Below are 11,527 nucleotides of genomic sequence, written 5' to 3'. Positions count from 1 at the left end.
TCTGGCATATGAATCTGAACACTTCTAAATGTAAATGAATGAGAATTTCGTGCAACGAATCGTCCTGTCCAAACTATTTCCTTAACAATGTTCCCCTTGACTTCGTAGTTTCATACAAATACCTTGGTATATATACTTCTAATAATCTTTCCTGGAAGCAGCATATCAAGTACATAGTTTCAAAATCGAACCGTATGCTTGGTCATCTAAAATGGAACTTCCACCTTGCTCCGCCTTCACTCAAAAAACAATTGTAGTTCTCTTACGTTCGATCTAACCTAGAATATGCATCTTCTGTTTGGGACCCCAGTTTCGTAACCCTAATAAATAGTTTAGAAAGTGTTCAAAACTGCTCAGTTCGCTTTATTCTTTCCTACTACCGCCACGCAGCAAGCGTTACTAACATGAAGGCCACACTTAACATTCCCTCTCTTGCCTCTCGCAGAAAGCTTTCTCGACTATGCCTCTTTCATAAGATATATCACAATCATCTGCTTCGATCCCATTTCATCACATCCCCTCCCTATACTTCTGCTCGTGTTGACCACCATCATAAAGTTCGCATTCCATTTCAGCGTACCACAACATACAGTAACTCATTTGTTCCGAAGACGTGCGCCAATTGGAATCACCTGCCTGCCTCATTGGTGACTATCGCAGACACTCGTCTTTTTCGCGGTGCACTTACAAACCTTACCTAGAACATACACCCCTACGCCTTACCTGCTTATCTTTTTTCCTTTATGCTGGTGATATGAAGGTACGTGTGCTAAAGTGAACTCTGAATTATTCCACTGCGATCTACTTTTGAGTTCTTGCCTATGTTCACTTTATATTCGTATTTTTTATTCGTGTTGCTTCTTAGCAGTGTGGTTTTCAGTTGTTTTCGCCTTATACTTGGTATTGTTGTTAGCAGTGTGTTTTTCAGTTTTTGATCACATTCACCTTATACTTGTTATTGTACCGTAACATGCGTGTCTTGGCTCATGCCTTTTTGCTGATGGTTTACTTCTTTGAGTTCCCCATTTTTTTATGTGCCTTATAATCTACTATTGATGTAGCCCCTCCCCTCTGTAACGCTTCTTGTAAGCCCTGAGGGTAATAAATAAATAAATAAACAAATAAATCAAGTTCACTGAAAAATAGAAGCAGAAAAAAAGAAACATGATTGAAATGGACGTGATACACATACTAAAGATAAAACAATTGATAAAACTAAAATATACACTTTTTTTGATGCAAGACAGTGCAATTGTAATGAAATATGTTTAGTGAACAATCGTTCCTCGCTAGGTAGCACTGTAAGAAGATACATTGACCCTTTATTGCCGAATGTCGCAAATTCATGACATGCCGAAAGACTTTTAGCAAGCAAGTCACGAAATGCGTAATGCAGCTTTCAGCGTAAAAAGTCTGGCGCAGTCTTGTGTAAGGTACACAATGCTAGAACCAATTGTTTTGTAGCTGATGGCAGAGAGCGTAAAGCATGTGCAAGAGTTCTCACTACTTTGTTCTTCTGTCCTCGCTTTTGTGGCATATCGAGAATTCGCAAAACACCTACAAGTATGCATTTTAGTTGAATTTTAGAGAATTTAACTGAGGAATCAATCAATGGTTGATACTTGGAGCTTTTTATTTTTATTTTTTCAATATTTATTTCATTCGGCAGTTTCATACTTCAGGCATTAAAGGGTTGTCGATGGTAATTTCAAGATGTTGGTCATCTGAAAGCACACCATAAACAGTGCGTTTACAGAACTAAGTGTACTATAATGCATAAGCTTTTTGCTGTAAATTCAGTTCAATATCATTGCTAACATACTACAGTGTGAAAGCACCCGTTCAAAGTGTTCTGATAACTAATCTGCACAATTATTTTTCTAAAATACACTAGCATGAACACATGCACCTTGAAACAGACCTGTAAAGGCTATGCATTACCAGCTAATAGGCTTGAGCCAATGCTTTCTAAAGGCAGGCCCAATGCTTTAGCGCTGATGACCTAAACTTCAACACTGATGACGTCCACTTTTTTCTTCACCATTTTAACAGACTGACTGGGTCAACATCCAATATGTTGTTTCGCTTCTCTCAATGTAAGCAATAAGAGGCAGCAGTCAGCAAACATAGTCATACCACTGTAAAATTTGTCTCTTCATAACAAAGTTTGCAACAAGTTTATAAAGGGGCAGAAGGTGGATATTGCATTTCACACTTCTCTATATAACCAATTTGAGACTGCACTCCGTAAATGTACTCATACACATGTTATGACCCTAGTTAAGCCCACAGTGCATTAGGTTACTTTATAACAGTGTAAACAGAGCAATGGTTTCGAGGAGGCTCAAGCTGGTGCCATGCTTTTCCGGCAATGCCTGAAACATGCAACTTCTTGATTTTTCTGCAGGAGAAATTGGTACACCTGCAATGACAGAGAGATTGCTGTTAGTGCCAGCACAATTACTCACAGTGTACCCACACATACTGTTACCGTTGACATCAGTGACACTACCAGAAAAAGAAAAAAGCCAGGCAACTGCATAGATGAGGGGCAGCACTATTGTCGCGTCTGCACTGAATCAGCTTGACCTCGCCTGGCGAGCCTCTTTTCAAAACACTTTTGCCAAACCAGGAAGCCGAGTTTGGGGTCACAGCCAAAACAAGGAAGCACAAATTAATCGGCAGGAGCCACATCATGCTTAGGAATATAGATATGTTGCGTGATCTGAAACAACAGTATGCACAGTCCTTTATGCTTCTGCTTAGCCATTTATGTACTGCAGTTGCAAAAGAGAGAGCGACATCATGAGCTTTGATAAAACGTTTAATTTATTTTCAAGTCAGTTTCTATGACCCAGTTATGTTTTTAGGAAATTCCGTGAGGATTCCTTTACTTTTCCAGACATGCCCCAATTCCCTGACAATTATTGAAGTTTCTAGATGGCCTGCATGTTCTCTTCTGTAGTAATGGGTTTCTTGGAAAGCCACCATGACCAGTTTCCAGGTCAGTCTATGTAAGCTTCTCCTGGGGACTAGCGACACCAGATGTAATAATATCTGGGGTTGTAAGTCCCAAAACCACGATATGGTTATAAAGCATGCTTTGGCCGCAAATAACACACACACAAAGTAAAGGAACACTCAACGACAAGCACAAGTGGCACTTTCAACTAAAGTAGACTGGGCGCAAATTCAGACTTAAGTAACAACATACAGACATGCGCAGTCTTCACACAGCCTTACGCTATCCAGCTATCAAACAATCTCTTCTTTGATATGTACAACGTCACCGACAGTTTGCTGATACACCTTTAATCTTTCTTTTTAATGTAATAGGCTTCCATCAACTCATGCACAGTTTTATGCCTACTTGTACCTAGAATCTTAAACTCGTTAAAACGTGGTACACACTCGCAGGATTTACAGTGCATAGGCAAATGCGCCAAGCCATCTTTCATTAAATTTAATTCATGCGGGTGTGTTCCTTGGACAGGTACTCGGTTGTATCCACGCCTGAGGTAGTGGCGAGCCTCTGTAACCTAGCATCTGGGGGCGAGGTACCTCGGAAAACAAAAAGAATGAAGATAACACGAAGGGACACTGGTCCACTCTGCCATGGTGTGTTCCCAAGGAAGGCTAAGACCATAGTTTGCGATGCGAACAGAACAGTGCCAGAATGGCTGGGAGAATTCTAAGCTCCTGTAATCTGACGACTCAGAAGCGCTGGCATTAGGAACGCATTCCTTGAGACAGGACCAGACAGACTAGGCAGCTTTGGCAGGAGGTGCTTGCGTCCCTCTGTAATCCAGTGTATGTGGATGCCGCGGCTAAGGAGCCGGTCCTTGCACGCCAGGCAGAGAAGTTTCTGGTCCATTTCATGATCCGGGTGCCTGGACGGTATGGGTGGTGGCGTGCGCACGTAATCCAGTCTAATTGAAGCCGCGACCTCGCATCATGTTCTCCCCACCTCCAAGAGCTCCGCCATGGGCAACGTGTGAGTGGAGTCAGATGCTCACGCGGCTAAGAGGGAGGGAACAGCGGGTAGTCCACGCGCCTCCACGATTCTTGTGTAGAGGTTCCCGCTGGCGTGGCGTTGCTACCCAGACGGTGGCACACTAGGTTCGCTTGTCTTTGTTGGCGTCAGTGCGCAGTGCGCCGCGCAGGGCTTGCGACCCAAACAGGCTTGGCTATTTTGATAATGGAACATTCATAAGAAAGCCGCTGGCTGGCGCGGCGCACGCATCAGAGCAGAACTGCTGTGCAAGGTGAGCCGTCAGGGATGCGGCAAGAAACATGGCATGATGTACGAGAAATGTGCCGAAGGCGTTGTTTATGAGATTTTTTTTTCTTGTGGCAACTCGTACATCGGGACTACCGGGCGCTGTATTATTAAACGGGTTAGGGAGTATGAATTAAATTTAATGAAAGATGGCTTGGCGCATTTGCCTATGCATTGTAAAGCCTGCGGGTGTGAACTAAGTTTTAATGAGTTTAAGATTCTAAGTAGAAATCGGCATAAAACTGCGCGTGAGTTGATGGAAGCCTGTTTCATTAAAAAGAAAAGTGAAAGTTGTATCAGCGAACCATCGGTGACGTTGCAGTTATCAGAGAAGAGATTGTTCGATAGCTGGATAGCGTAAGGCTGTGTGAAGACTGCACATGTCTGTATGTTGTTACTTAAGTCTGGATTTGCGCCCGGTCTACTTTATTTGGAAGTGCCGCTTGTGCTTGTCGTTGAGTGTTCCTTCACTTTGTGTGTGTGTTATTTGCGGCCAAAGCATGTCATTAAGCAAGTACTAACTAGGCCAACCATCAGTATTGTTATGATTATGAGAGACGCCATAGAGAGGCGCCATAGAGCCCCGGAAATTTTGACCATCTGGTGTTCTTTAACGTGCACTGACATCACACAGGCCTCTACAATTTCACCTCCTCCGAAATATGACCGCTGAAGCTGGGTTGGAACCACTGACCTTCAAATCAGAAACAGAGCTCCATAGCCATTGATCCATAGTGGTGGACAACACCAGACGTTTCTGGATGCAATGTTAATACCTTGATCATGCAGAAAGTATTGTGACCAGTTGCTACACAGGCAATAATATTGCTAAAAAGTTTAATGATCTCAGTAGTATTAGCGTTAACGTAGAAAAACACAACCTCACCCATAAGTTATACACAACATTTAGCCTTTTTTATTCATGTAACCAACTTCTACATTCTTGTGATACATGTATAGGTGCATATTCTCTTCTATCTTGTGAACGTTTGCATAATAGCTATCATATCCTGTTTACATTTGGATTGTGTAATCATTCCGACTACTGCTATTGCGCTAATTCACAATTTAATATTTCATGCTTTTCATTTCTTGTTCATGTGACACTACTCCTGATGCATTTCGTTGCCACTGGGAGCTAGCCAAGCAGCTTTAGTGCAGCTTTTACATCTGTCATTCTTCACATGAGAAAAAACAGTACAATTGAATATATATTTTTTTCGCGAACAATGTGTTTCCTTGCTTTACTTTAATTGTAATGACGGTCTTGTTTGTGTTCAATCTCGTCTTCAATACAAGAGTATTAAAAAAATCAGTGGTATCTGCAAGCATACCAGGCTCCAGCATAAGCATGACACAGCACTTTTTCTTTTCAACTTGCTCATCAAATATAAGGGCTAAGCTCCATATCACACGATATTCTGCCAGTACATCACAGATTGTTAAGAGCACACTTTGTAATTTGTCTGACTAATGTATCTTTGCCACCACATAGCTAGCAGCTCGCATTTTTTTCGATGCCACAGTCGGTGCAAGCACTAAGACGACAACCAGATTGGTCCCACGTGCGATGCTCCGAATGCTATCATTACTTCATTTCTATTTTAACTCAAGGCAAAATCGTTACACTTTGCCTTGGGGGACACGACTACAGGCTAAAAAACGCCTGACTAGGTCGTGCCGCCCTGGCAGCAAGAGCATAGACACACCAAGAAAGATTTGTTGTACAGAATACTATGGTACATAATCATCCAAAATGATTACAGGATTAAAGAAAATTATAAGTTCACATATATAAAAGCAGCTGTCTTAAAGTGACATTGATATAGCGAACGTGTGCTCATATTGAACCACAAACAAAATAAAAAAATAAAAATAGTCTCTCACCGCTGTTGTGAGAGAAATGCGCAAAAATATAATCAACATTCACTAGAAAACAAAATCTATATGCCTGAGCACGCTTGTGTACAAAAGGAGAAACCTACGAACCTACCGATCAGAAATTTTTAACAGAAAAAGGTTATCTATAACTCAAACATGTCGTTACAAAATATAATAAATAAATCACAGGTCATTAGAACAAAGGTGTACACGAATAGAAGACAATATAAAGTCACAAAATTTTAAGGATCAATAGAGTCATCATTTTTGTCTGTTAGGAGTTCTTTTGTTGTTTTTTTGAATGAAATAACTGATGTTCCATCTTGCAATAAATGAGGTATAGTTGGGTATTGATTTAGGATGTCTGGTATACGTGAGCTTAACCGTTGGTCACCATAGTTTGTGCGTGATCTAGGTTTGTATATTAAGCTCTTATGTAATTCATATGGTGTTTGTTTGACGTAACATGTATCCAAGAATAGAGATGTATACTGTCGTTGTATCTCTAAGCATAGCTTGTGTCTGTATAACTTATTTATAGGCAGTATTCTGTGGCTTTTGAAATGTGGTCGAGTACTTTCGTGGAGTGGAGTGTTAGATTTTGCACGTATTGCACGCTTTTGTAGCACTAAAACCTACAAAAGCTTTTCAGCTGAGAACTCTGTGTGGCATTACACTGCAACCTGTAGTGATTTAGTGCCTTATGATAGACAGCTTACATTGCACAGGGCTTTTGATCTTTTGATCTGAGTGCCCCACATGATCGACTCAATGTGGTTGCAAAAAATTGTCACAGCTCTTTAACCTTCAGCTTTTTAGACAGAGTTGTATCATACTAAGAAAAGAAACGGCACACCTGCAAAGGTGCATAGACGTTATCATGCTAAACAATTAGTTCACATGGTATCTTCCCTGTGTCACTACAAGGAAGGTGTCCAGACTGTACAGTCACTGTTGGAGATACAAATGTTGAATGCAAAACGAAAAAGCACACTGGAGCCTTGTATAAAAGCAGCTGTCACAAGTATGATAATTACCAAGGAAATGAAACATTGACTGAACCATTGTAAGGGTGACGAATCAGTGCTGATGCAGGCCTTTTTTTTTTCTCTCGCTTATCACGGTTTATGAATATCATCCACAGAATGCAGTGAAACTTCGTTCTTAGGCTGGCGTCATCTTCTGCAAGAATGGCAATTTAAATTTTCTGGCACAGCATAACTCCAGGCATTAACGGGACAATACTTTGACTTGGGGGAGTTGGTACATACTTAGCGAAGTAGACACAGCAACACAAATGAACGAGGGTTTATTTGATGCTGAAGATATCGCTTTATCGGCAGACAGTTGAGATGATATACGGCAGCTGGTGGACATATGCGGAAGGGAAGGTGAAGCTACAGGACTAAGATTTAGTGTAATAAAATGTGGATTGATGGTATTCAACAAATTCAATTATCAGGCAAAGTAAATACAGGGCCAAGAAATACAGAGGGTAAGCGAATATCAGTACCTCGGAGTATGGATAAATGAGGGTGATAGATACGTGGATGTACAGGAGAAAAGTCTCGGCAGGAAAGAGAATAAGGAGTGCTGCAATAACAAAGCACAGAGCATCGTGGGGATAGAATAAGTACGAGGCTCTTTGAGGAAAAGGTGTAATTGTTCTGGGTCTTACTTTTGGGAACCTCAGCATGAAATCAGAGGTGCAATTAGGAATGAATGTGAATCAAAGGACTGTGGGACGCCTGCGTTGGGTAGTCACCGGAAGACGACAAATGAGGCTGTAGAGGGCTATATGGGATGAACAAGTTTTGAGTTGAGGGAAGCTCAGAGCAGAATGAGGTTCAAAAAGAGGCTATGGAATATAAAAGAGGGTAGATGGGTTAGTGGCATTGCCAGGGGTTGGCACACCAGGCTCGTGCCCACCCGCTTGCCTAAAATTTTTTTCGCCATGATATACAAAGCACAAAATTAGACTTGATCACATGTGCATGATGGCCAGCCACCACTTCACAACAAGGTAGTGCCCCCCCTACTCCACCCCCCACCCCCCCCTCCTAAATTTCTGCCTACGCCTCTATGATGGGCGTAGAAGCTGTTCCAATTTTGGCATAGGAAGAGTACTGACATGCACTGGAGAAAAGGAACCAAGAGGCTCACCAGTAAACGTACGGCTGGCAGTGCAAGCGATAGGGCGACAAAGAGGGCTAACTGAAAGGTCATATAAGTGGAGAGAATTTGCTTGATGCAAGCAATGGAAAAAAAAAAAGAAACGGTTCTAAGTAACTACCAAATGAACAAAAATGAAATAAGAAGGGAGGCATTATATGATAATTCAATGGGAATGGCCTTACTGTTTGAGGTGACGCTGGGAAGCCTTAGAACACGTAGTTTTAGTGAGATCCAGTAAAGAAGAACAATGCACGTGCTGTTTTCCTGTGGAGCAGATAAGGAAACAGAAGAACCTGTGTTAAGTGAATGTGGAGAGATCAACCTAATGCATGTTTGCGTACTCCTGTGACGTTCCCGCAAACTTGGACTGGACCCCGAATCTTGCAATATGTTTACGTCCATTTATTCAACCCACGTCTCGGCAAAAAGAAAAACTCTTGGGGTAACGAATGCGCATTTTAAAGTGGAGTTCCTGGAAGAATTCCGTCGGTGGTTCTCGCGGGCCCATCGCACAAACACCAGCACTGGGTGGCAACTTCTTGACTACGGACACTACAGTGGCGAAGCACCATGCGCGCCCTTCAGATTTATGGCATGGGGAGGGCAGCAGAGCGCCTTTTGTTGGTTCTGTTCATGTGACCCTTCTGTAGCGCCTGTGCCGGGACAGGCGGGACATTCCGTCAGCCTCCGCGGCTCCCAGGCGCATTACTGCGTTCTCCCCGGATGACCACCTGCAGCGTTCAAGGACGAAGAGGCAACGACTGTGGAGAATTGTACGAAGACACCGGGTTGGAGGTTTCGGAACTCGAGCTGGACATTGGGTCGTCGGGCACCGGAAACTGTGCCGTTTGGGGCGACCAGGGACCTTTAAGCGCAGCACTCTAAAATTCGCGTGTCAGCCGTTAGAGACGTCGTGCTTTGTCTGAGCGTTGGGACTCCTGGTCACCCATAATTCACGTGTCATCAGACAGCTCACCCGTATCTCTCTCTAAATTTCGAGTTTGTACATTTTTACTTGCTCTACTTTGCTTGGGAGAGGGCTTTCCACTGGCATGGGCTGCGGGGGCAGTTGTCGAAGCTGACACACACCCACAGGCAGGGAAATATGTCGCATAAGCAGTGGTAATTCGTTAGGTGCCATGAAGGGGCGAAGCCGGGTCCTACGAAAAAGGACAGGAGAACCAGGATAGAGAGAAGGAGCAATAAGATCGAGACGGAATGAAAAAGGAAGATAACGGTGTGAAAAGATAGCGAGGAGAGTCGATGAGATGATGACGGAAGCAGTGACGGTTAGATGAGGAAGGAAAATTAGGGATGAGAGAGGAAGAGGCGAGCAATTGGGACGTCATGAAAGAGGACTAAGATGGAAATGACTGGGAGAAATGACAAAGGCGACGATGATGAAGACACCGAAGACCTTAATGAATTGGACAGTGACGCCAGGAGGAAGCCCCGAGCCCCAACTCGAACAGCCAGCTCCGAGGCTCCCGACAACATGGACCTCTCGTGAGACTGACTTTATGTACCTTATTTAGATGAGCTTTGCGGTAAAGGAGGCGGCGCGTTGAGACATTGCACAGTTTTATTAACTGATAACTTCATCAAGTGTGTGTCGCCGTACGTTTCCTTTGTATTGTGGCACCATTGTATTGTTGCAGGTATTTTCATTATGTACCCTGTGTCGCACGTCGCGAGTGTCTAAATCAAGTGCTAAAATTTTCTGTAACAGTTGCTGTACATGCGCAGCATGTGTGTACGCTGTTTGCAATCAGTAATAAATGAAATGTATCAGTAATTAGGAACAGGTTGTTGCGTCTCTTACTTCCCGGCCCCAGCATGAGTCCCTGTGTTTGTAGAAAGTGGTTAAGACACATAGACAAGTGAGAGCCGAAGAAAGGGGTAGAGTGGCCTTCCCTGTTTTTGGTGGTCGATAGCGGGGGACATCTCACTCCTCCATTGTCTTAAGGGACAACATTGGACATACAATGCAAAAAAGTATGAGAAGGTTGGAGGATTGGTGGAAGAAAAATAAGGAGGAAGGACAGAAATAAACAAATTTTTTTTGTTTCCAGCTTGGCAGCAGACAGGTGAAAAGTGACAGCTTCTATCCATGGGTTAATCCAAATCGTTCGATTACCAATTGGTGCTACCATGCTGATATTTGAGACGTTCTAAAGAATGAACCTAATTGATTGATTTGTGGGGTTTATCGTCCCAAAACCACCATATGATTATGAGAGACGCCGTAGTGGAGGACTCCGGAAATTTTGACCACCTGGGGTTCTTTAACGTGCACCCAAATCTGAGCACACGGGCCTACGACATTTCCGCCTCCATCGGAAATGCAGCCGCCGCAGCCGGGATTTGAACCCGCGACCTGCGGGTCAGCAGCCGAGTACCTTAGCCACTAGACCACCGCGGCGGGGCCTAAAGAATGAACCTAAAACATAGATCTATTACCTTCGTGACTGTAGTGCTACACTAAGAAAAGAACGAGGAAGCCATTTAAGGAGTGCTGTTAACTGGAGTGCTATTGGGTGCGCCTCAAGAACAGGACACGGTGGTCGATGAACACAAAAAACCTTCATTTCGCTCTCATTTGTACGTCACTCTGTCCTTGTTTTCCAAGCACGTCCAAAATTACAGACACGTACGGTGCTACCAGGAAGCACACAAAACACAAACTTGCTCGAGAAATGAAGTGATCGAAAGCAGCTGTGCGACGTTATTGGTTGGTTCTGCAACACGATTAGATACTGGCTGTAGCGTTAAAAATGACGTAAGTTAATAACATCGCTTAATCAGTGTCATAAAAATGCATTCAATAAACGCTTCAGCATTCAATGAGATAGCACATGGACAGTACTTTGCACTAGAATCTATATAATCATGCGTACACCCCGTTCGACACGGAATAGAAGCATGCCACAGCTGTTCCCAGTCATGTAGAAGACACGAAACGGCGGCACGTTACTTGACCGTCGATGCAAAAACATCGCCGTCCATTGTTGGCGTCTCGGTGATGCTGACAAAACAGCGAGAACCGCGAGAGACATGGGCCATTAACGCTGCAAAGGAGCGATTGAACCTTGCTTTACAATTATTTTTGCCAACGCAAAATTGCCGCGTCCCCACTGCCAACAAAACGCAAGCTGAGTTTCGGATTTCCTGTAATATAAGCCGTTGCACGAG

The 11,527-nt window shown here is 43.3% G+C and overlaps 1 long non-coding RNA gene across 1 annotated transcript; it reads right to left on the bottom strand.

Annotated features, from left to right (window-relative positions):
- Positions 1-1,629: 1,629 nt before the first annotated feature.
- Positions 1,630-11,494, bottom strand: LOC119163057 (uncharacterized). The gene is made up of 2 exons (XR_012886307.1): positions 8,518-11,494; positions 1,630-2,422 (listed from the first exon to the last, which is right to left on the bottom strand). It is a non-coding gene; the product is annotated as an uncharacterized LOC119163057 (long non-coding RNA).
- Positions 11,495-11,527: the final 33 nt, after the last annotated feature.

The sequence above is a fragment of the Rhipicephalus microplus genome, chromosome 9, assembly GCF_043290135.1.
Source record: "Rhipicephalus microplus isolate Deutch F79 chromosome 9, USDA_Rmic, whole genome shotgun sequence".
Taxonomy (NCBI): Eukaryota; Metazoa; Arthropoda; class Arachnida; order Ixodida; family Ixodidae; genus Rhipicephalus; species Rhipicephalus microplus.
Note: the sequence above shows the minus strand (reverse complement) of the source record. Positions and strands in the feature narration are given on the sequence as shown.